Below are 26,663 nucleotides of genomic sequence, written 5' to 3'. Positions count from 1 at the left end.
TTTGGGAGGCAGCGAAGGCAGTCCTGAGAGGAAAATACATTGCAATCCAGGCCTATCTCAAGAAACAAGAAAAATCCCAAATACAAAATCTAACAGCACACCTAAAGGAACTAGAAGCAGAACAGCAAAGGCAGCCTAAACCCAGCAGAAGAAGAGAAATAATAAAGATCAGAGCAGAAATAAACAATATAGAGTCTAAAAAAACAGAGATTCGTAGAGCAGATCAACGAAACCAAGAGTTGGTTTTTGAGAAAAATAAACAAAATTGCCAAACCTCTAGCCAGGCTTCTCAAAAAGAAAAGGGAGATGACCCAAATAGATAAAATCATGAATGAAAATGGAATTATTACAACCAATCCCTCAGAGATACAAACAATTATCAGGGAATACTATGAAAAATTATATGCCAACAAATTGCACAACCTGGAAGAAATGGACAAATTCCTAAACACCCACACTCTTCCAAAACTCAATCAGGAGGAAATAGAAAGCTTGAACAGACCCATAGCCAGCGAAGAAATTGAATCGGTTATCAAAAATCTCCCAACAAATAAGAGTCCAGGACCAGATGGCTTCCCAGGGGAGTTCTACCAGACGTTTAAAGCAGAGATAATACCTATCCTTCTCAAGCTATTCCAAGAAATAGAAAGGGAAGGAAAACTTCCAGACTCATTCTATGAAGCCAGTATTACTTTGATTCCTAAACCAGACAGAGACCCAGTAAAAAAAGAGAACTACAGGCCAATATCCCTGATGAATATGGATGCAAAAATTCTCAATAAGATACTAGCAAATCGAATTCAACGGCATATAAAAAGAATTATTCACCATGATCAAGTGGGATTCATTCCTGGGATGCAGGGCTGGTTCAACATTCGCAAATCAATCAACGTGATACATCACGTTAACAAAAAAAAAAAGAGAAGAACCATATGATCCTGTCAATCGATGCAGAAAAGGCCTTTGACAAAATCCAGCACCCTTTCTTCATAAAAACCCTTGAGAAAGTCGGGATAGAAGGAACATACTTAAAGATCATAAAAGCCATTTATGAAAAGCCCACAGCTAACATCATCCTCAATGGGGAAAAACTGAGAGCTTTTTCCCTGAGATCAGGAACACGACAGGGATGCCCACTCTCACCGCTCTTGTTTAACATAGTGCTGTAAGTTCTAGCATCAGCAATCAGACGACAAAAGGAAATCAAAGGCATCAAAATTGGCAAAGATGAAGTCAAGCTTTCGCTCTTTGCAGATGACATGATATTATACATGGAAAATCCGATAGACTCCACCAAAAGTCTGCTAGAACTGATACATGAATTCAGCAAAGTCGCAGGATACAAAATCAATGTACAGAAATCAGTTGCATTCTTATACACTAACAATGAAGCAGCAGAAAGACAAATAAAGAAACTGATCCCATTCACAATTGCACCAAGAAGCATAAAATACCTAGGAATAAATCTAACCAAAGATGTAAAGGATCTGTATGCTGAAAACTATAGAAAGCTTACGAAGGAAATTGAAGAAGATTTAAAGAAATGGAAAGACATTCCCTGCTCATGGATTGGAAAAATAAATATTGTCAAAAGGTCAATACTACCCAAAGCTATCTACACATTCAATGCAATCCCAATCAAAATTGCACAAGCATTCTTCTCGAAACTAGAACAAGCAATCCTAAAATTCATATGGAACCACAAAAGGCCCCGAATAGCCAAAATAATTTTGAAGAAGACCACCAAAGCAGGAGGCATCACAATCCCAGACTTTAATCTCTACTACAAAGCTGTAATCATCAAGACAGTATGGTATTGGCACAAAAACAGACACATAGACCCATGGAATAGAATAGAAACCCCAGAACTAGACCCACAAATGTATGGCCAACTCATCTTTGACAAAGCAGGAAAGAACATCCACTGGAAAAAAAGACAGCCTCTTTAACAAATGGTGCTGGGAGAACTGGACAGCAACATGCAGAAGGTTGAAACTAGACCACTTTCTCACACCATTCACAAAAATAAACTCAAAATGGATAAAGGACCTGAATGTGAGGCAGGAAACCATCAAAACCTTAGAGGAGAAAGCAGGAAAAGACCTCTCTGACCTCAGCCGTAGCAATCTCTTACTCGACACATCCCCAAAGGCAAGGGAATTAAAAGCAAAAGTGAATTGCTGGCACCTTATGAAGATAAAAAGCTTCTGCACAGCAAAGGAAACAACCAACAAAACTAAAAGGCAACCAACGGAATGGGAAAAGGTATTTGCAAATGACATATCGGACAAAGGGCTAGTATCCAAAATCTATAAAGAGCTCACCAAACTCCACACCCGAAAAACAAATAACCCAGTGAAGAAATGGGCAGAAAACATGAATAGACACTTCTCTAAAGAAGACATCCGGATGGCCAACAGGCACATGAAAAGATGTTCAACGTCGCTCCTTATCAGGGAAATACAAATCAAAACCACACTCAGATATCCCCTCACGCCAGTCAGAGTGGCCAAAATGAACAAATCAGGAGACTATAGATGCTGGCAAGGATGTGGAGAAACGGGAACCCTCTTGCACTGTTGGTGGGAATGCAAACCTGTGCAGCCGCTCTGGAGAGCAGTGTGGAGGTTCCTCAGAAAATTAAAAATAGACCTACCCTATGACCCAGCAATAGCACTGCTAGGAATTTATCCAAGGGATACAGGAGTACTGATGCATAGGGGCACTTGTACCCCAATGTTTATAGCAGCACTCTCAACAATAGCCAAATTATGGAAAGAGCCTAAATGTCCATCAACTGATGAATGGATAAAGAAATTGTGGTTTATATACACAATGGAATACTACGTGGCAATGAGAAAAAATGAAATATGGCCTTTTGTAGCAATGTGGATGGAACTGGAGAGTGTGAAGCTAAGTGAATAAGCCATACAGAGAAAGACAGATACCATATGTTTTCAGTCTTATGTGGATCCTGAGAAACTTAACAGAAACCCATGGGGGAGGGGAAGGAAAAAAAAAAAAAGAGGTTAGAGTGGGAGAGAGCCAAAGCATAAGAGACTCTTAAAAACTGAGAACAAACTGAGGGTTGACGGGGGGTGGGAGGGAGGGGAGGGTGGGTGATGGGTATTGAGGAGGGCACCTTTTGGGATGAGCACCGGGTGTTGTATGGAAACCAATTTGACAATAAATTTCATATATTAAAAAACTGAAACAGGAAGAAATAGAAAATTTGGACAGGCAAATAACTAGCAAAGAAATTGAATCATTTATCAAAATCTCCCAATAATCAAGAGTGTTGGCCCAATGACTTCCTTGGGTAATTCTATCAGACATTTAAAGAATTAATAACCATTCATCTCAAACTTTTCCAAAAAATAGAAATGGAATTAAAGCTTCCAAACTCATCCTATGAAGCTAGCATTACCTTGATTCCAAAACCAGACAAAGATCCCACTAAAAAGGAGAATTACATGCCAATATCCCTGATGAACCTGGATGCAAAAATTCTCAACAAGATCCTAGCAAATCAAATCCAACAGTATATTAAAAGAATTATTGGGACGCCTGGGTGCCTCAGTTGGTTAAGCATCTGACCTGGCTCAGGTCATGATCTCATGGTTCATGAGTTCGGGCTCCACATAGGGCTCTATGCTGACAGCACAGAGCCTGGATGGAGACTGCTTTGGATTCTGTGTCTCCCTCTCTCTCTCTGCTCCTCCCCCACTCACGTTCTGTCTCTCAAAAAATATAAACATTTAAAAAATATTTTTAAAAAATTATTCACCATGATCAGGTGGGATTTATTCCTGGGCTGCAGGGCTGGTTCAGTATTTGCAATCAATCAACATGATACATCACATTAATAAAGGAAAAGATAAGAACTGTATGATCCTCAATAGATACAAAAAAAGCGTGGAAAAAATACAGCATCCTTTCTTGATAAAAACCCTCAAGAAAGTAGGAATAGAATGAACATATATCAACATCAAAAAGGCCATTATGAAAGACCCACAGCTAATATCATCCTCAGTGGGAAAAACTAAAAGCTTTCTCCCTCAGACAGGAACATGATAGGGATGTCCACTCTCACCACTGCTGTTCAACATAGTACTTGAAGTCCTAGCCTCAGCAATCAGACAACAAAAAGAAAGAAAAGGCATTCAAACTGGCAAAGAAGTCAAACTTTCCCTCTTTGCAGATGACATGATACTCTACATAGAAAAGCTGAAGATTCCACCAAAAACTGCTAGAACTGGGGCACCTGGGTGGCTCAGTCTGTTGAGCACCCAATTTTGGCTCAGGTCATGATCTCATGGTTTGTGAGTTCAAGCCCACATTTGGCTCATTGCTGTCAGTACAGAGCCGACTTCAGATCCTCTGTCCCCTCTCTCTCTGCCCCTCCTCTGCTCATGCACTCTCTCTCAAAAATAAACAAACATTAAAAAAAATCAAAATTAGGGGCACCTGGGTGGCGCAGTCGGTTAAGCGTCCGACTTCAGCCAGGTCACGATCTTGCGGTCCGTGAGTTCGAGCCCCGCGTCGGGCTCTGGGCTGATGGCTCAGAGCCTGGAGCCTGTTTCCGATTCTGTAACTCCCTCTCTCTCTGCCCCTCCCCCGTTCATGCTCTGTCTCTCTCTGTCCCAAAAATAAATAAACGTTGAAAAAAAAATTAAAAAAAAAAAAATCAAAATTAAATTTAAAAAAATTTTAAAGGTAGACCAGGGGCCTCAAGATCTAAGTAAAGCATGATGATTAGTTCCCTGAGTTTAAAAAACAAAACAAAACCAACAAAATTTCTAGAACTGATAGGTGAATTCAGCAAAGGTGCAGGATATAAAGTCAATATACAGAAATTGGTTGCATTTCTACATACCAAAACGGAAGCAGCAGAAAGAGAAATCAAGGAATCAATCCCCATTTACAATTGCACCAAAAACCATAATATACTTAGGAATAAACCTAACCAAAGAAGTAAAAGATCTATACACTGAAAGCTAGAAAACTTATGAAAGAAATTGAAGAGGACATAAAGAAATGAAAAAACATTCCATGGCCATGGATTAGAAGAACACATATTGCTAAAATGTCTTTACCACCCAAAGCAATTTACACATTCAATGCAATCTCTATCAAAATAACGCAGCATCTGAGGCACCTGGGTGGCTCAGTTGGTTGCTTAAGTGTCCAACTCTTGATCTCAGTTCAGGACATGATCTCACAGTTTGTGAGTTCACTGGCAGTAAAGAGCCTGCTTGGGATTCTCTCTCTACCCTCTCTCTGCCCCTCCTCCTTCCCTCCCTCTCTCTCTCTCTCTCTCTCTCTCTCTGTTAAAATAAATAAATAAAATTTTAAAAAACACCAGCACTCTTCACAGAGCTAGGACAAACAATTGTAAAATTTGTATGGAACCAGAGAAAATCCTGAATAGCCAAAGTAATGTTGAACAAAAAAACCCAAGCTGGAGGCATCACAATTCTGGACTTCAAACTATATTAACAAAGCTATAATCACATCAAGATAGTATGGTACTGACACAAACACAGACACATAAATCAATGAAATAGAATAGAGAACCCACAAATGAATGGCCAACCAACCTTTGACAAAGCAGGAAAGAGTATTGAATGGGGAAAAGACAGTCTCTTCAGCAAATCGTGTTGGGAAAACTGGACAGAAACATACAGAATGATATAAGCCCCCTTTCTTACACCATATACAAAAATAAATCCAAAATGGATTAAAGACCTAAATGTGAGAGAGAAAACCATCTGAATCCTAGAGGATAAAATATGCGACAACCTCTTTGACCTCAGCCACAGCAACTTCTTATTAAACATGTCTCTGGAGACAAGGGAAAGAGAAGCAAAAATGAACTATTGGGACCTCATCAAGATAAAAAGCTTGTGCACAGCAAAGGAAACAATCAACAAAACTAAAAGCCTACAGAATGCGAGAAGATGTTTGCAAATGACATATTGGATAAAGGGTTAGTATCCAAAATCTATAAAGAACTTAGCAAACTCAATACCCAAAAAACAAATAATCCAGTGAAGAAATGGGCAGAAGACATGAACAGACACTTTTCCAAAGAAGACACCCAGATAGCAAACAGACGTATGAAATGATGCTCAACATCACTCGTTATCAGGGAAATATAAATCAAAACCACAATGAGATACCACTTCACACTGTCAGAATGGCTAAAATAAACAACTCAGGAACAACAGGTGTTGGCAAGGATGTGGAAAGAGAACCCTTTTGCGCTGTTTGTGGGAATGCAAACTGGTGCAGCCACTGTGGAAAAGAGTATGGAGGTTCCTTAAAAAATTAAAAATAGAAGTACCCTATGATATAGCCATTGCACTACTAGGTATTTATCCAAAGGATACAAAAATGCTGATTTAAAGAGGGCACATACACCCCAACGTTCATAGTACTACCAACAATAGCCAAATTATGGAAAAAGCCCAAATGTCCATCAACTGATGAATGGATAAAGATGTGGTATATATATATATATATATACAATGGAATGCCACTTGGCTATCAAAAATTTGCTACAACATGGATGCAACTAGAGTGTGTTATGCTAAGCGAGGTAAGTCAGTCAGAGACAAATATCATATGATTTCACTCATATGTGGATTTTAAGAAACACAACAGAAGAACATAGGGGAAGGGAAGGAAAAATAAGATAAAAACATGAGGGAGGCAAACCATAAGAGACTCTCAAATACAGAGAACAAACTGAGGGTTACTGGAGAGGAGGTTGGGTAGGGGGGCTGAGCTAAATGGGCGATGGGCATTAAGGAGGGCACTTGTTGGGATGAGCGCTTGGGTGTTTTACTTAAGCAATGAATCACTGAGTTCTACTCTGGAAACCAATTCTATACAATACTATAACTACCTTGAATTTAAGTTAATTAATTTAAAAAAGACGGCACTTATTGTGATGAAACTGAGTGCTATATGTTAGTGATGAATCACTAAATTCTACTCTTGAAACTAATATTACACTATATGTTAACTAGAATTTAAGTAAAAACTTGAAACATTAAAAACAAAGAATCAAATCAGTGAGAAAAAAAAGTAGAGATGGAGAGAAATTGAGAGACTCAAGATATAAAGATAGAAATAATGGGACTTACTGAAAAATTATCTATGCCTTAGAGAATGAGGAGGAAAAAGGAATTACAGATTAAAAAAAAAAAAGACTAGGAGGAAAACTTCCTGAGAGGGCATATGAGATTATTTTTTTTTAACTTTATCAAATGAATGAATACAACACAATTCTTTTAATTAGTCCATGCTGAAGACTTTTGGTTGTTCCTATCTTCTACAATTAGCAATGATGGTACCACAGACATTCTTGTGTCTTAGTGATCAGGGAAGGCATATCTGTGCCATAATCTTAGAAGTGGACCTGCTTTGTAGAATGGTGTGCACATTTAACATTTAACAGATTGATAGATATTGTCAAATTTTACTCCAAAATGGCTATATCTACATCAATATCAAACACTGGGTATTGTCAATCTTTTTAGTTTTGTCAATCTGATAAGTGAAAGTTTGTATCTCTTCTTAGTTTGTATTTACTTGTATGTATGTTTGGGCATGTTTTCATATATTTACTGGTAGTTGTACTTGTTTTTTTAATGAAATGCCCATATAAAAATCTTGCTACTGGCATTTAGAAAAATACCATAAATAGCTGTTATTTAGTACTACTTTTTGTTCTGGCCAAAATTCATCCAGGAACTTTAAAATCATTCTGCTATACAATACTTAAGACATGGAGCTGTGTTTGTTTGTTTCAGAAAAGGTAACCACTGTGATGCAGAAAAAATAGGCAAATAACTCTTTCATTTATAGACTAAGACAATGGCAAAAAGTGGAAAAGTGAAGCAAACTAACATTTGTGGGCATTAATGTTTGTTTGTGAGTCTGTGTATACAAATGTGAGCGTGACAAAAATCAGCTGAAGGTCCCTGGGGGTTACACAGATGCCAGCCAGAGTCCACCTCCTTCAGGATATGTTTGCCTGTTAGTTGTCTGAAAGTCTTAGGTGCAACTCCTGGTCAACTAGGTAACCAGCCTTGTGTCTATTAGAGCCTACTTGTTCTCAAAGAAGAAAAGACATAATGATACAATTGTCAAAGGCCAGAAAACACAGAGCTCTCTTGAGAATGTAAAGAAGAAATTGTACCTCCAAGTGAAGGTGGAATTAAAAGCTATAGTATCTCCCCCACTTTTTAACTGTTTAGAATCAGGATGGCTACATATATGTGTAGTCAGCAATGTTTAAACTAAGTTTCAGGCTGATATTTTTATATGCCCACTTCTCAAACCTGACTTCTACAAAACTGCCTTCATTGAGTTATAAGAAATTTTGGTTTCTTAATACATTTCTGGTAACTTTAGCAATGTTATTAAAATACATTCCTTACAAAGATACCTACACTGGCAGTGATACCTAAAACTAACTATTGTTGTTAATGGATATTAGGTGTGGTCTCAACATCCTGCATATATTCATGCAAACAGGAGAGAACAATGAGAGAATTAGTGAGAGAACAATGACTAAATAAATTGATGCACCATATTGGTCTTATTCCTAAGACCAATGCCTGACATTCTGAGACTCTGCCCAATTTATCTAGGTTGGAACACTTCCTCCCTATTATGTTCCTACCCTGCAGTGATCCTATCTTTTAAATTTACTTTCTTTTCTTGACCATCCTTCCTGAACTGTCCTCATTTACCTCCAACTTTCAAGACCTAGTACTCACTGCATTAGGGAGTAGGTAGAATTTTTTTTAATTGCCCTTTATCACCTCTCCTGTGTGAACCTTTACTTCCCCCAAGGCCTGTAAGTATCTGGAAGTCTAGGGCCATATTTTATACTCAAGTAATAATGGCCGATCACAAATTATTTTTTGCTGTAGACCTAATACTTTCCTGATGTTGCTTCAGTCATAGATGGTTCAGCAATCCTATTTGCTTCACCAAGTCCTTAAAAATACACCTTCCACATCCCCTAATCACAGACTCCATACTTTAGGTTCTTTGGTAGTTTCTTAAGTAACCTGATCTCCACCTTTTCAGCACATGTTAAACTGAACAAAGCCATGTGAACGATGAGCAGGAATTCAGAACACAAGTAACATTTCAGAGCATAAATGCTAAGAACTGTGCCTCTTCATTAAATATTAAATAAACTTTATAGGTGGCGTTCATTAAACAGCCAAAAAAAATTCCATACCTGAATCTGTTTAAAACAAAAAATAACATCAGTCATTCCCCTGTCAAAAAGTTATAACTCAGGTTCTTTATCACAGATGTCAGAGGCCATTTAAATCAACTGACTAATTTAATCCCTGAAGGAGCATAGTCGTTCTACTGAGAATGTTAACAAGTGACAGTAACAGTTGTGTACATCAATACAGAATGCTATATAAAAAATAATCCTAAAGATAACAGTCCAAACCCTTTTTGCTGTTTCAGGAATACAGAGGCATTTATATTCTATGGAAAGCCTGATCTTTCACAACATGCCTAAGATACCATCATAAATCAATTTAAGTAAATTACACAAATGTCAAAGTTTTTGTTGCTTCCCATACTTTTATATGCTACACAATAATAACAGGTAACATTTATTAATCTCTCAGAATGCTTCAAGTACTGTGCTAAGTGCTCTTCAAAGGTGTTATATGAGTATGTGAAGTGAAGAAGGTATTAAAAGCTACAGTATCTCTATGAGATCACACTTCTTCCTCAGATAATTTTGGGACCTTCTGTGGCTCTAAACATCACTAATGACTGTACAACCTCATTCTCCAATTCCACTCTCCCTCTGAAAATCCACTCCCACATTTTCAAATGTTTACAGAGATCTTCTCCTCAATGCCCAGAAACAAACTAATCTATTTTCCCTTTCTTCCTCATTTTCAGACATATATACACCAGTTCCTCAAAGTCTGCTCCCCTTCTTATGTTTTGTGTTTTAGCTAACACAACTACAGTCCACTGGATTTCTCAGGTGAGAAATAGCACAGGTTTGAAATCACACTGCCTGGTTTGAAACATCTCAATTGCTCAACAGCTGTGCCAAATGGGAAAAGTAGTTAATCTCTCCATGTCAGAATTTACTGAAAAGCTGAAGATATCAATAATACCTATGTCACAGGGTGACTGTGAGGAATAAAAGAGAATATACTAAAGTGTTTATAACAGTGTCCAATATATAATGACTGTTTGATAAATTTACACGTGAAATATCTTCCTATAATTTTCTTTGACTTATCAACCACATACATACAACAAGTTGCTGGATCTCACTAATTCCACTTTAAAGTTTTTCTTGTATGCAACCTCTGCCATTCTTCTGGCCCAGGCTTATAGTATTTCTCACCTTCACAGATTCCTCAGCCTTGCCACTCCACTCCATCATCAGTGCTGTAAAAGCAGATATTATTATACCCTTCCATTGCTTAAAAAAACTTTGGTGGCTTCCCACAGCCTTAAAAAATAAAAAGCAATTTCATAACCTGGGACCGATAGCTTCTTCTAGTCATATATTACACAGACCTTCCATCAAGACCTTGTGGCTAGGGGCAGCACAGATCAGACCCTATAAGGCCTGATCAACAACAATAAAGATTTGGGTGTCTGTTCTGAAAATTATGGTAAGCTAATAAAGGATTTTAAGCAGGGCAATTTCATGATCAAATCAATTTTTTAACTGAAGTATAACTGATATATAACATTATGTTAGTTTCAGGTATACAACACAATGATTCAACATTTGTATACATTGTAAAATGATCACCACAGTAAGTCTAGTTACCATCTGTCATCACACAAAGTTACAAAAATTTTTTTCTTGTGATGAGAACTTTTAAGATTTACCCTGTTAGCAACTTTCAAGTGTGCAATACAGTATTATTGACTATAGTCACCATGCTGTACATCCCCATAGTTTACTTATTTTATAACTGGAAGTTTGTACCTCTGGACCGCCTTCACCCATTTCACCCTCTCCCAATGTCCCTCCCCCCTCTAGTAACTACCAATCTTTTTCATGTATTAGAAGTTTTGTTTTGTTTTATTTACATCAATTTTTAAAGGGTAATTTTGGCTATACTATGAAAACCAAAATACAAGACCCTAAAAACGGAGGTGTACGTTCTACTACAGTTTAACTGGTGAGAAATGATGGATCAGAATGGAAGTGATGGAGGTGGAAAGATTAAAAAGATATTTAGTAGCAAGAAAATGGAAAACTAGATGATGAGTTCATATGGATTTTTCATATGCACAGATAGGCTGATAAAAAATGGAGAAAGACCAAGGTAGAGGAACAGAGGAGGCTGGGAGTGTTCTTTTGGAAGTGCCAGGTTTGAGGTGCCTTGAGACAATCTCAGAGAGATGATAAGTAGGAAGGTTTCCAATTCCAGTTATTCTAGGCTGGGTTATTTAAATCTTCTTTCTAAAAATATCTAAAATTACTACATAAAATATTTCATAAATCCCGTTTCTTAAAAGCATCAAAGAGCCAATATTATGATAAAGAATTATTAAGCCTAATTTTGAAAGAATGTAAAAACTCAAAGAAAGAAGCTAAGAAACCAAAACTACGTCTCCCTGAAGGACAATTGTTAATCTAGGCAAAACCACAGCTTTGACAGTCTATTCAGGCTAGGAAGACACATGTGAGAACTCACCCAAGTGAAGAACCTAATGGGAGGTACTCCCACATTAAACTAAAACCTCAAAAGGCTACACTCTGGATATAAAGAAATTAGAAGAAGCCATATCATTCCACAGGACTAAGGAGATGGTCTACTGCTAAAGAAGATGGAGTAGGGAACCTTTCCCTAAAGATTATAATCACTACTGCAGTGCCTTTCTGTGAATTTTATATTCAATGTGCATCCTGGTGTAGTCCAAAAACATCTCAATTTTATTTATGTTAAAAGTGGTTCCAGACTAGTATTCCTAGATCTAGCAGAAGTAAACGCAAATTCTCTGCAGAGGAAGGCTCTTCTACCTTACCCTTCAAAGTACCTCTACAAATTCAATTTCAAAAAAGTGAGCAACATAGCCAGATATCCAAACATAGGGTACCAGGGTAAAATCAGTAGTAGAACATCAAACATCAGAAACAGACTTGAGTTACTAGAATTACCAGACAGACTGTAAAACATCCATGGTTATTAAATTTAGTGGTGGCAAGAAGGCAGTTGGATATATGGGTCTAAATGTCAGAAGAGAAATCAAGGCCAGAGATAAATTTCTGGTAGACACTGGTAGATAGATACTGAAGCTGTGGGTATGACCTAGGAAGAAAGTAGAGAGGAGAAGAAAAGGGGGCATAGGACTGAGTCTTGAGGAACTCCAACATTCAAAGCCAATGGAGTTCCCAGGGGCGCCTGGGTGGCTCAGTTGGTTAAGCGTCCGACTTCAGCTCAGGTCATGATCTTGCAATCTGTGAGTTCGAGCCCCATGTCAGGAATTGTGCTGACAGCTCAGAGCCTGGAGCCTGCTTTGGATTCTGTGTCTCCCTCTCTCTGCCCCTCCCCTGCTCATGCTCTGTTTCTCTGTCTCAAAAAAAAAAAAAAAAAAAAAAAAAAAAAAAAAAAGCGTTAAAAAAAAATTTTAAGCCAATGGAGTTCCCAGAACCATTTTAGGTCCAAACCAAAACCAAAGACCCAATCTTTTTGCAGCCTGACCACTTTAGATTTTCCTGGGTTCTTGTGCAATGGAATATTACTCAGCCATCAAAAAGAATGAAATCTTGTCATTTGCAACAATGTGGATGGAGCTAGAGAGTATAATGCTAAATGAAATAAGTCAGTCAGAGAAAGACAAATACTGTATGATTTCACTCATATATGGAGTTTAAGAAACAAAACATGAACATATGGGAGGGGGAAAAAAGAGAGGGAAACAAACCGTTAGAGACTCTTAATGATAGAGAACTGAGGGTTGATGGAGGGAGGGAGGTAGGGGATGGGATAGATGGGCAATGGGTATTAAGGAGGACACTAGCTATGATGAGCACAGGGTGTTGTAAATGATTAATCACTGAATTCTATTCCTGAAACCAATACTGCACCATACGTTAACTAAAATTTAAATACACATTTAAAAAGAAAAAAAATAAACGAACACTACTTACAATAGTAACTGAAAAAGTCATTCCAGACAAATAGAAAACCTAAATAGTATGATAAACTTTGTTTTCCTTTCATATATCAAAAATTATGCTACATAAAACCATCTATAATCTTCTGAATATCCATGTACTTTCACATCTTCATGTTCCTTCTGCTTGAAATTTCCTGTTTTCTCTACTAGTCAGAATTCTAATTATCTATGAGATAGTTCATAGATAAAACTATCTAGAAAACTTCTTTTGGTATCCTTTTTTATCACCTCCAGACACAATAAAATTCGCCCCACCTGTATTTCCCAGAGTCCTTACCTCAGACCTCTTTCACAGCTTTTATCACACAACACTATTATCTGTGTACTGATCTCTCTAGTAAGAATGTGGGCTTCCTGAAGGCAGGGACTGAATGTAAATTATCTGCAGAGTAGGTGCTCAGGTATTGGATAAGACTTATAGTGTGCTTATTAGTTACAAATAGGAATACAACAGAAAACTTTCAGATGACACTAAAATTAATCCCATTTATAAAAGTTGCTTTTAATCTTCATTCCCACTTTTCTTTAAATTGTCATTTTTCTTTGTCATTGAATAAAATATGGTCACATGAACATCCAGAGTAAATTACATATTCCTATCAGTGATGTGTATGATTTTATTGTTTAGATTCTAAATATCGGATTCCAGTATTTGATGGTTACACAGAGACACAATGAAAACTTCAATTTATAAAATGTCCATGAAAAAGAATCTATGGGTAAACTGTTAATAAATGTCATTACTTTGAGGGTCATGAGTATGAATAACAATAGTATATCTCACCTAAACACAAAATTCTAGTTAACATAATAAGCCTATACAAATTAATTATTCTTTTTTAGTTTCTGACTATGAGAGTTAAGTCTATTAAATGAACGAGGTTACTCCTATAGCAGCAAGATAATAAAAATCACTTTGTAAAACTCACTTTTGAAACATTAAGACTTCAGTTCACTTACTTAGAAAAGCAAATTGGACGGCAAGCTTTAAATTAATGTATTTCTTCTATTTAACCTTAAACATCATGAAAATTAATTTTTATAATGTTTATTTATTTTGAGAGAGAGGGAGAGAGAGAATCCCAAGCAGGCTCCACTCTCAGTATGGAGCCCAACATGGGGCTCAATCCCATGACTGTGAGGCCATGACCTGAGCCAAAATCAAGAGTCAGATGCTCAACTGACTGAGCCACCCAAGCTCCCCATGAAAATTAATTTTAAATGTAAGACTCTAAGTATTTTCCTGGTGTATTCTTTTTTAATTTTTTTTTTCAACGTTTATTTATTTTTGGGACAGAGAGAGACAGAGCATGAATGGGGGAGGTGCAGAGAGAGAGGGAGACACAGAATCGGAAACAGGCTCCAGGCTCCGAGCCATCAGCCCAGAGCCCGACGCGGGGCTCGAACTCACTGACCGCGAGATCGTGACCTGGCTGAAGTCGGACGCTTAACCGACTGCGCCACCCAGGCGCCCCGGGACTCAGCTTTTTAAATTTTTTTTTTTTTTCAACGTTTATTTATTTTTGGGACAGAGAGAGACAGAGCATGAACGGGGGAGGGGCAGAGAGAGAGGGAGACACAGAATCGGAAACAGGCTCCAGGCTCCGAGCCATCAGCCCAGAGCCCGACGCGGGGCTCGAACTCACGGACCGCGAGATCGTGACCTGGCTGAAGTCGGACGCTTAACCGACTGCGCCACCCAGGCGCCCCTTCCTGGTGTATTCTTGCACAAATAAGCCACAATACAATAGCCTGTTATTTTCCCTTAAAATGATTTCTCCTTCAGCTGGAGACAGTGGGTAGAAAGGAAGAAAAATAAGAACATGGGTGGGACTTAGGCAAAGTTATAAATGTTGGATTCATAATGTATTTGCTATGTGGCCTTAAGGAAATATTTTTCCTCCAAATCCATGTTTCTTTTTACCTGTCAAAGGTTTTTACTGAAATTAAATAATATAATTAATAGTACTTTCTAAACCAGTACTCTTTACACTGTGGATTGCATCCTATTAATAAGTCATAAAAATCTAGAGGGTTGGATCAGGAACTGCTTTAGAATAAAACAGAAAAATAAATAAATAAATAAATAAATAATAAAAATTAATTAAACCAGAAATAAGGACATAATAGAGTACACTCTATAGAATAAGTATTGTTTCATTACTTTATATTTGATTTATTACTTTATACTTGTTTCAGTATATCCTTGGCTGTGTCTGCATACATTTTGGTAGACACACACATACATTTATTTATATGTGTGCATTGGGTTGCAATATAAAATGTATTTCTAACTGTGGGTTGTATGCAAAAATTTCAAACTCACTCAACACCATAAAAACAAATAATCTGATTAAAATGGGCAGATGACCTAAATGGACATACAGATAGCCAAAGAACACATGAAAAGCTGTTCAACATCACTAAACATCAGGGAAATGCCAATCAAAACCACAATGAAACTGGACCACTTTCTCACACCATACACACATAAAAAAATTAAAAATGAATGAAAAGCCTAAATGTGAGACAGGAAACCATCCAAATCCTACAGGAGAACACAGGCAGTAACCTATTTGACATTGGCTGTAGCAACTTCTTTCTAGATACATCTCCTGAGGCAAAGGAAACAAAAGCAAAAATGAACTATTAGGACCTCATCAAAATAAAAAGCTTCTGCACAGCAAAGGAAACAATCAACAAAACTAAAAGGCAACCAGAATGGGAGGAGATGTTTGCAAATGACATATGTGATAAAAGGTTAGTATTCAAAATCTATAAAAAAAACTTAGCAAACCCAACACCCAAAAAACCAAATAATCCAATTTAAAAATGGGCAGAAGAAATGAACATTTTTCTAAAGACATCCAGATGGTTAACAGACACATGAAAAGATGCTCAGCATCACTCATCGTCAGGGAAATACAAATCAAAACCACAATGAAATACCACCTCACACCTGTCAGAATGACTGGTTAACAGCCAAAATTAACAACACAAGAAACAACAGATGTTAGTGAGGATGTGGAGAAAGGGGAATGCTCTTACACTGCTGGTGGGAATACAAACTGGAGCGGCCACTCTGGAAAACAGTATGGAAATTCTTCAAAAAGTTAAAATAAATAAATATATATATATATACACACACACACACACACACACTCTATGATCCAGCAATTGCACTACTAGGCGTTTACCCAGAGGATACAAAAATATGGATTTGAAGGGGCACGTGCACCTTGATGTTTATAGAACCATTATCAACAATATCCAAATTATGCAAAGAACCCAAATGTTCACGTATTGATGAATTGACAAAGATCCAGTGTATATATATATACATATATATGTGTCACATATATATGTATATATATATATATACACATATATATATAACTATATATAGATAGATAGATACAATGGAATATTACTCAGCCATCAAAAAGAATGAATCCTTGCCATTTGCAATGATGTAGATGGAGCTAGAGAGTATTACACTAAGTAAAATAAGTCAGAGCAACACAAATACCATGTGACTTCACACAGGTGAAATTTAAGAAACAAGACAGATGAACACAGGGGGGAAGAAAAGAGAGAGGCAAACCATAAAACAGACTCTGAAGTATAGAGAACAAAACTGAGGATTGCTGGAGGGAAGGTGGGCAGGGTAATGGGTTAAATGGGTGATGAATGTTAAGGAGGACACATGCTGTGATGAGCACTGGATATTGTATATAGGTGATGAATCACTGAATTGTAAACCTGAAACTAATATTACAATGTATGTTAACTAACTAGAATTTAAATAAAAACTTGAAACTACAATAAAAAACCCACAATGAGATATCACCTCATACCTGTCAGAATGGCTAGTATCAGAAAGACAAAAGGAATAATAAGCATTGGCAAGGATGTGGAGAAAAGGGAACCCTCATGTAATAATGGTGGAAATGTAAACTGGTATAGTCACTATGGAAAATAGTATGGAGGTTCCTCAAAAAATTAAAAGTAGAAATACCACATGACCTAATAATTCCACTACGAGATATTTACCCAAAGGAAATGTAAATACTTCATCTAAAAGATATACACACCCCTACATTTATTGCAGCATTGTTCACAAATAGCCAAGTTATGGAATGAATGCTAGTGTCCATCGATAGATAAATAAAGAATATGTGGTGTATATATACATATGTGTATATATACACACATGCATACATACATACACACACACACACATACACGAAGTGTATTATTACTTAGCCATAAGAAACAATGAGATCTTGCCATGTGTGACAACACAGATACAACTAGAGTATATTACACTAAGTGAAGTGAGTAAAAGAAAAATACCATCTGATTTCACTTATATATGAAATCTGAAAAACAAAACAATCAAACAAAAAAACAGAAAAAAAGTCATACAGAGAACAAACTAGTTGCCAGAGGGGAAGAGGTGGGAGAGGGGATGAGTAAAAAAGGTGAAGAGGATCAAGACGTACAAACTTCCAGTTATAAAATAAATAAGGGATGAAAAGTACAGCAGAGGGAAAATAACTAATAATGTTGTAAAAATGTTGCATGGTGACAGATGGTAACTACACTTACTGTGGTGAGCACTATGTAATGTATAGAACTATCAAGTCACCATGTGGTAGACCTGAAACTAATGTAACATTGTACGTCAGTCATATTTCAGTAACAAAAAAAATTAAGTACCTGTCATAAGCCACTAAAGTGTTAGTGATCAAAGGTGACCTTTAACAGGTTATCTAACATTTATGCCTCAGTAACCTCCCATATAAAATGGAATAATAATTGTATCTCCTCACCAATGGTTGTAATGATTAAATTAGATTAGGCAAATAATCAATACATGGTAATTTAAAAAGATAACTACTATTTACCTGTATTAATACATTAAACTAAATTTTAAAAGATCAAGATAATAAATTTATATATTTTTATAAATATAATTTCTGAATATTAATCAATGTAAAAAGAAAACACTTCTTATGAATATATCAATCCCACCAATGTGTGTTCAATAGCAGAAAATCAGCATTATGATAAAGAGACTATAAGGAAACAAAAGCAATTAAGAATGCATACATCCCTGACATATGGCCCTTATGGGGAGTAATCACAAAGAAAAGAAGCAGTCTTTGCTAAAACATTAAAATGTCTATAGCTGAAAAAGATGAAACACCAAACACCATTTGAAGTGGACTGGAGAATAAACAAAAAGCAGAATCAGACCTATAAATACAGAAAACAAACTGATGGTTGCCAGAGGGAAGGACGCTGGGGGGGGAGGCAAAATAGGTGATGGGGAATGGGAGATACAACATGCCTCCAGTTATAGAATGAATAAGTCATGGAAATAAATGGCACTGCATAGGGAATATATGGTACTGTAATAGCCTTATATGGTGACAGATGGTAGCTACACTTGGGGTGAGCACAGCATAAGGTATAGGTAGAGTTGTTCAATCACTATGTTGTACACCTTAAACTAATATAACATTGTGTGTCAACTATACTCAAAAAAGAAAATAAAAGAAAAAGAATAGATTGAAAATTAGAGAATGTTGCCTGAAGAATAGACAGAGTTAGTATGTGGTTGCTAAGCAATGAGTTTCCAGGCTCCAGCACTTTAGGATCCCACAGTGTGTTATTCCTATAAATGATACTTTTTCCCACAAAGCAAAGGACCATGCTTGAACAACTTTAGGATCCTTCCATCAGACCGTTTCTTGTAAAGATGTAAGCCTGAGCTTAGATTGATGACATACAGAGTTCAACGTAAATGTATACTGTTTTTATGCTATGTAATTTAATATGCTTCTCATAAATATTTTTAATGCTAGTCTTTTAAAATATAAAACATGCCAGATGTAAGGCAGAAAGAACAGATCTAGCATAATCTCAAGAGAGAAAACCCAAAAGAATATGATATTCAAAACATTTGGGAAAGCAATGCAAACTGTCAATAGGTTCATTTTGAAATCCCAAAAGATTTTCTAGTAACAATGAGAACCAGCCTAAGAAAGACTGTACTAAGATCATGTCATTGTGCAACTGGGTGAGGACAGAGTAGGGGGTGTGTGTGTGTGTGTGTGTGTGTGTGTGTGTGTGTGTGAATTAGTCACATTTGCATATATATTTTTTAATGTTTATTTATTTTTGTGAAAGAGCACACACACAGGAGGAGAAGGGAAAGAGAGAGAGGGAGACAGAGGATCTGAAACAAGCTTTGTGCTGACAACAGAGAGCTGGACGAAGGGCTCAAACTAATGAACTGTGAGATCATGACTTGAGCCAAAGTCAGACGCTTAACTGACTGAGCTAGCTACCCAGGCACCCCACATTTGCATACTGAACGTGGCATCTACAGTAGCCACACTCATCTTCACAGTTGAATACGTAATCATTCTTGAGATACATATCACAGACTAAATCAAACATGAGGATTAAAGGGGTTTATGATAAGAAGGAATTAATGGACATAATATTTGGGTTTTACACTAGATTGTTAAGTCTGTACTTACATAGTTTTTTAAACAAATACTTTTTAATAACAGTTTTAGCTTCACAGCAAAATTAAGAAGAAAGTGCAGAGATTTCCCATATATTTCCTTCCTCCACACATGCATAGCCTCCCCCATTATCAAAGCCCCCACCAGAGTGATACATTTGTTACAACTGATGGTCCTACATTTACACATCATTATCATTCAAAGCCATAGTTTAAATAAGGGTTCACTCTTGGTTTTGTATGTTTTACGGATTTGGATAAATGTATAGCGACATGTATCCATCATTATAGTATCATAGTTTCACTGTGCTAAAATCCTCTGTGCTCTGCCTATTCATCTCTCCCTCTCCCCAAACCACTAACAACTGTTGATCTTTTTACTGTCTCCATACATTGCCCTTTTGTATAATGTCATATAGTTGGAATCACTCAGTATATAGTGTTTTCATATTAGCTTTTCTCACTACTTTAGTAATATGCACTTACAGCTCTTCCTGGTCTTTTCATGGCTTGATAGTCGATTTCTTATTAGTGCTGAATAATATTCCATTGTCTGTACCACAGTTTGTTTGTTTAGGATTCTACATTTTTATTTTGGCCTACTGAAGATTTTTCAGTATTAATACATATTATTTTCATTAAAATTTTTTTGAGTATAGTTGACAATACAATGTTAATTTCAGGTGTACAATAAAGTGATTTGACAAGTCCATACGTTATGTTATGCTTAGCACAAGCTGTACCACAGTCCATTAACCCATTCAGCTATTGAAGGACACATTCGTTGCTTCCAAGTTTCTATAAACACCCATGTACAGGTTTCTGTGTGGACATAGTTTTCAACTTGCATAGTTTTTTTTTAATCAATTTATTTATCTATTTCTTTCACGACTCTTTAGGGTAAAGATCATAGGCCATTTACCTTTTTATTCCCAGGTCCTAATATAGGGAAGGTCTGCACATATGGTAGGGTCTCAGTGAATATTGGTTGAATATGACAGACTGGTTCAGACTAATGCTATTCAAGTAAGTATGCTCAAGGTTCAGAGTCCAAATATTTGGAAAGCGAGGAGTAAAAACAAATATACATAGATATTTAGTAAAGGTAAGCATAAGATAGACTGCAAAGAGGATAAAAACATGCCACACTGGCATAGTATAAAAAATGTTATTAAAAAAAAGATTAACAAAAAACATTAGAAGAAGAACAGATGGGTATGTTATGGAAACAATACATTCCTGGTTTACTAAATAAATTTAAAATATTCTGTTTTTCAAAGCCTCTGAAAATACATTCATAGTGGGAAAATGCTTACCTTAAGTATTATAGAGGTTTCTGGGTTCAGTAACCTGTCTTAATCATTTTTATATGTTCTGGTTCCAAGTACAATGCCTGGCAAATCACAGTAGGTATTTAATATATATTTGTTAAACTGACTATAAGCAGAGTTGTCATTTTAAATGGGTAATAAATACAATGTATGCAACAAATAAATACATCCTCTCAAAAGTCTATGAATGTGATAAGCTATACAACCAGAACCAAGTAAAAGTATTTCAATGATGCCCCTGTTAAAATCATCAGAGACCTTTTCATCTATTAAATGGAAAACAAAAAATATTAATATTTAATATCAGTGAGGATGTAGGAGGAAAACCAGATCATCTAATATATTGGTAAGAGTATAGGGGCGCCTGGGTGGCGCAGTCGGTTAAGCGTCCGACTTCAGCCAGGTCACGATCTCGCGGTCCGTGAGTTCGAGCCCCGCGTCGGGCTCTGGGCTGATGGCTCAGAGCCTGGAGCCTGTTTCCGATTCTGTGTCTCCCTCTCTCTCTGCCCCTCCCCCGTTCATGCTCTGTCTCTCTCTGTCCCAAAAATAAATAAACGTTGAAAAAAAAAATTTTAAAAAAAAAAAAAAATAAAAAAATAAAAAAAAAAAAAAGAGTATAAATGAAAAAATTTTTGTTGAAAAGCAAAAATTCCTCTTCAACAAATCTACTTAAAAGGACAACTGAAGATATAGCTAAAAATTAGTATACAAGGGGCACCTGGATGGCTCAGCAGCTGAGCGTCCAACTTTGGCTCAGGTCATGATCTTGCGGTCTGTGGGTTTGACCCCCTCATCAAGCTCTGTGCTGACAGCTCAGAGCCTAGAGCCTGCTTCAGATTCTGTGTCTCCTGTTCTCTCTGCCCTTCCCCTGCTTGTACTCTGTCTCTCTCTCAAAAATAAACATCAAAAATTTTTTTAAAAATTAGTATCCAAAATGTTCACTAAGGGCTATTAATAGTAATTAAAAGTTAAGAGCATATGTCCAATATATTAACATGTTCCATATGATGACACAGAACTATACATTCAGTTTGAAATTTTAGTGATTGAGAAAACACAAGTTTATATTTAAGATTTTTAAAATAACCAGGTAAGTAAATATTCTGACAATTTAGGAGTACAAAAGTGAAAAAAAGTAAGTGTCATAAAAATATATATAATGTGGGTACCTGATGGCTCAGTCAGTTAAGTGTCCAACTATCGATTCACCTGAGGTCATGATCTTGTAGTTCATAGGATCAAGCCCAGTGACAGGCTCTGCACTGACAGCGCAGAACTTGCTTGTGATATTCTCTTTCTCTCTCTCTCTCTCTCTCTCTCTCTCTCTCTCTCTCTCCCCCTCCTCCCTCCCTCCCTCCCTCCCTCATAATAAATAAATAAACTGTGGCACCTGGCTGGTTCAGTTGGTTAAGTGTCTGACTCTTGATTTCAACTCAGGTTATGATCTCACAGTTCATGAGATTGAGCTCCACAACAGGCTCTATGTTGCGCTGACAGCATAGAGCCTGCTTGAGATTCTCTCTCTCCCCCTCCCCCACACACGTGCACACTCTCTCTCCTAAAATAAACATTTAGAAATAAACTTAAAAACAAAACAAAACTATACGTATATACGCATATATACATGTATATATATATACATACACATATATATACACGTATATATGCATATACACGTGTATATATGTATATACACATATATATACATATATGTATATATACACACACATAATGTGATATTATCTATATGTATATTTAAGACCTGTACACTTATATGTATATGTAGATATGTGTGTCTACATTTATGTTTACAGATGGATGTGGATGGATGAATGGATGGACAGATATAGTTACTTTGACATTCAGGGGGGGCCTTTCAGTCTATAGTATACAGCACAGGAATTAGCTTTTCTATTATTTCTAGCTATTTTCAATTTTATTTCATACTAAGCAGATATTGGATCCCCTGAATGTCCTCTGTATTTTCAAATAATTCTCTCACAATTTTTATATGTATTTTTGTTGGATGTTGCAAGTGATTTTCCTTGATATTAATTTGCAGATTTCTAATTTATTCTTTGGCTATATCCACTCTGTTTTCAGCTGTTCTTATAAGTTTTTAAAAAACATTTTTATTCTAAACTAAAACACAAATACAGAAAACCACACAAATCAAATGTATGACTTAATGAATTATTATAAGGTGAACATCTCCCAGGTCAAGAAGCAGAACTATGCTACCACCCCAGACATTCACCCAACCACAGCCCTTATCTCTCCCACCAAAACTATTCATTATTCTAACATTTATAGTAATCAGTTCCTTTATGTTTTTTCTAGTTTTAACACCCATGTGTACATTCATACACATTATAGTTTAATCTTGCCCATCTAAAAAACTTTGATGTCTTTTAAGTCTCTCCTAACCTATAGATTCTTACTCTATCACAGTCCCTTCATTTCCTTAAAATCTATCTATTTAAGGACCTTATTCATCTTATTTACAGTTTCCCACGATCCAGATTTTGTTGACTGCATATTCTTTTTTAAAGTTTATTTATTTTGAGATAGAGAGTGAGTGAATGGGGGAAGGGCAGAGAGAGAGAGGGAGAGAGAGAGAATCACAAGCAGGCTCTGTGAGTCAGCACAGAGCCTAAGGGGAGGCCAGAACTCACAAACTATGAGATCAAGACTTGAGTCAAAATCAAAAGTTGAACGCATAACTGACTGAGACACCTAAGTGCCCCTGGGCTTTCTTTTTTTAATCCAATTTTACAATCTCCATCTTTTCACTGGCGTGCTTAGGCCATTTAACCTCTCCCATTTAAACTGAGTGTTTAGACCATATACGTTTAGTAGTATTATTAATATAGTTGTGGTATAAATCTAACCTCTCCCATTTAAATCAAGTGTTTAGACCATTTACATTTAGTATGATTATTAATATAGTTGTGGTATAAATCTAACCTCTCCCATTTAAATCAAGTGTTTAGACCATTTACATTTAGTATGATTATTAATATCATTGTGGTATAAATCTACCATCTTGCTATTTGTTTTATATTTTTCCCATCTATTCTATGATTCTCCTTTCCTCTTCTTCCACCTATTTCTGGATTAATTGGGAAATATTTATGATTTCATTTTATCTTCTTTATTGGCTTATTAGTCATAACTCTTCACATTGTTATTTTAGTGGTTGCTTTAGGCTTTGTAGCACACTCTTTAAATTTTTTTTTTTTTCAAAAAAAAAAAAAAAAAAAAAGAGGTTAGAGTGGGAGAGAGCCAAAGCATAAGAGACTGTTAAAAACTGAGAACAAACTGAGGGTTGATGGGGGGTGGGAGGGAGGAGAGGGTGGGTGATGGGTATTGAGGAGGGCACCTTTTGGGATGAGCACTGGGTGTTGTATGGAAACCAATTTGACAATAAATTTCATATATTAATAAATAAATAAATAAATAAATAAATAAATAAATAAATAAAATTTTTTTTCAACGTTTATTTATTTTTGGGACAGAGAGAGACAGAGCATGAACGGGGGAGGGGCAGAGAGAGAGGGAGACACAGAATCGGAAACAGGCACCAGGCTCTGAGCCATCAGCCCAGAGCCTGACGCAGGGCTCAAACTCCCGGACCGCGAGATCGTGACCTGGCTGAAGTCGGACGCTTAACCGACTGCACCACCCAGGCACCCCTGTAGCACACTCTTTAACTTATCACCATCCACCTTCAAGTGGTATTATACCACTTCATGAAAGTATAAAACCTTACAAAAGTATAATAGTACACCTCAATTTCTCCCCTCCCAGCCTTTATAATATTGTTGCTATTCATTTACTTACACATAGCTTATAAACCCCACAAAATGCTGTTAATATTTTTGTTCAAACTATTAGTTACCACTTAAAGGCATTTAAGTAATTAAATTGCTGTTTCAAGTTCACTAAATTTTTCCATCTTCAATCTGCTGTTAATCTCATCTAGTGTCATTTTCAACCCAAACATTAAAGTTTTCATCTCTAGAAATTCAACTTAAGGTTTTTTATATCTCCCGTATACCACTGAAGTTTTTGAACATACTAAATATAACAACCATTTTAATGTCCTTGTCTTCTAATCCTAACATCTATATCAGTTCAGGGTTGATTTCAAATGATTAATTATTCTCCTCCTTATAGATTATATTTGGGTGCTGGGAATTTCAACATTTCTATAAATATCTTTGAGTTTTACTCTGGGATACAGTTAAGCCATTTAGAAACAGTTTGATTCTTTCATGTCTTGCTTTTATAATATGTTATGATTTGCCATGCTCAATCCACAGACAGTAATTTCCCACAGTTGAGGTTAAGACTTTTCTGAATAGTCTACCTAATGCTCCATGAAAATTAAAAGTTTTTTTCAGTGTGACTAGTAGGAATAGGCACTATTACTAGTACAGTGTAAATATCAGGTACTGTACTATAATCATTCTAATGATTTGTTTCTCAAGCCTTGAGTAGTTTCCTCACATGCATGAACTGATCATCATCCTACTGAATACTCTGAAGAGACCCTCTGCAGATCTCTAGGATTTCTCCTCTCCCTTCCCCTTCCCTCCTCTCCTCTCTACAGCTCTCTCCTCAGTACTGTGTCCTGCCAACTTTGGCTGCTTTGTTCTCACCAGAATCTAGTTCTGCCTTCTCAGTTTCTAGAGTCTCCTGGGCTCCACTTGAATTTCATCTCCCTATGATGCAAAGTAGAAACTGTCTCAAAGTAGTAAGCTGAGACAGTCTTAGGGCTCACCTTATACCCTATCTCTCAAAAATCACTATTCATTGTTGCTTCATACCCAGTTTCTTTATATTGTCCATGTTGTTGCTGTTCAAGTGAAAGAATATGAATAATTCCACTTACTCCATCCTGGGCAAGAGCAGAAGTCTACACTGATTTTTAAATGTGAAACCAAGTTTGTATTTCTGAGATAAACTCTTGGTCATAATGTCATTCTTTTTATATAGTTGGATTCAACTTGTTAATATTTTGTTTCATGCCTACACTCACGAACTAAATAAAATAGATACAATGAATGCCACAAGGGGAGGGATGAAGAACACTGCCACCCTGTCACATTTACTATTAGTAAGTAGAATGAGAAAAGCCTAAAGACAATCATAAAAGTACAAAGCTTATGTAATACTTTAGAGGTGCTGATAAAAGAAACTCAAGACTTGCATGTAATATATTATGGGTACATACCACAACATATTTTACAAGAGGGTTTAACAAACAGTATATTTAAAAAGCTAGTTTGATGCATTTAAAACTGAGATTAATTTACAAAGCTACTACATAAAAGTAGGGATATTTATACAGTCTTTATATGACTGAAAAGACCCATAAATGAAAAGAATCAGGTAGAACCTTGAAAGTATCAAAGTACATACAAGGAAGAACAGAATTTTAGATAGATATATACAGAATATACATATCTCACATATATCACATGTATGATACACATACACACACAGAGCCTGGCCATTAGCAATATTCTCTGAGCTACAGATCTCACTGGATTTAATGGTCTCCTTGCATA

General features: G+C 36.4%; 1 protein-coding gene and 1 long non-coding RNA gene across 16 annotated transcripts in view; one reads left to right on the top strand and one right to left on the bottom strand.

The window, feature by feature from the left end:
• The window catches only part of DOCK3 (dedicator of cytokinesis 3), a 585,953-nt gene that overhangs the window by 325,681 nt on the left and 233,609 nt on the right, over positions 1-26,663 (bottom strand). The gene's annotated exons all lie outside the window — the stretch shown is intronic.
• LOC123605677 lies at positions 6,249-17,278 on the top strand. Its single transcript, XR_006715848.1, has 2 exons — positions 6,249-6,317; positions 17,205-17,278. It is a non-coding gene; the product is annotated as an uncharacterized LOC123605677 (long non-coding RNA).

This window comes from Leopardus geoffroyi, chromosome A2, assembly GCF_018350155.1.
Source record: "Leopardus geoffroyi isolate Oge1 chromosome A2, O.geoffroyi_Oge1_pat1.0, whole genome shotgun sequence".
Lineage (NCBI taxonomy): Eukaryota > Metazoa > Chordata > Mammalia > Carnivora > Felidae > Leopardus > Leopardus geoffroyi.
This window is presented reverse-complemented; position numbering and strand designations above follow the sequence as displayed.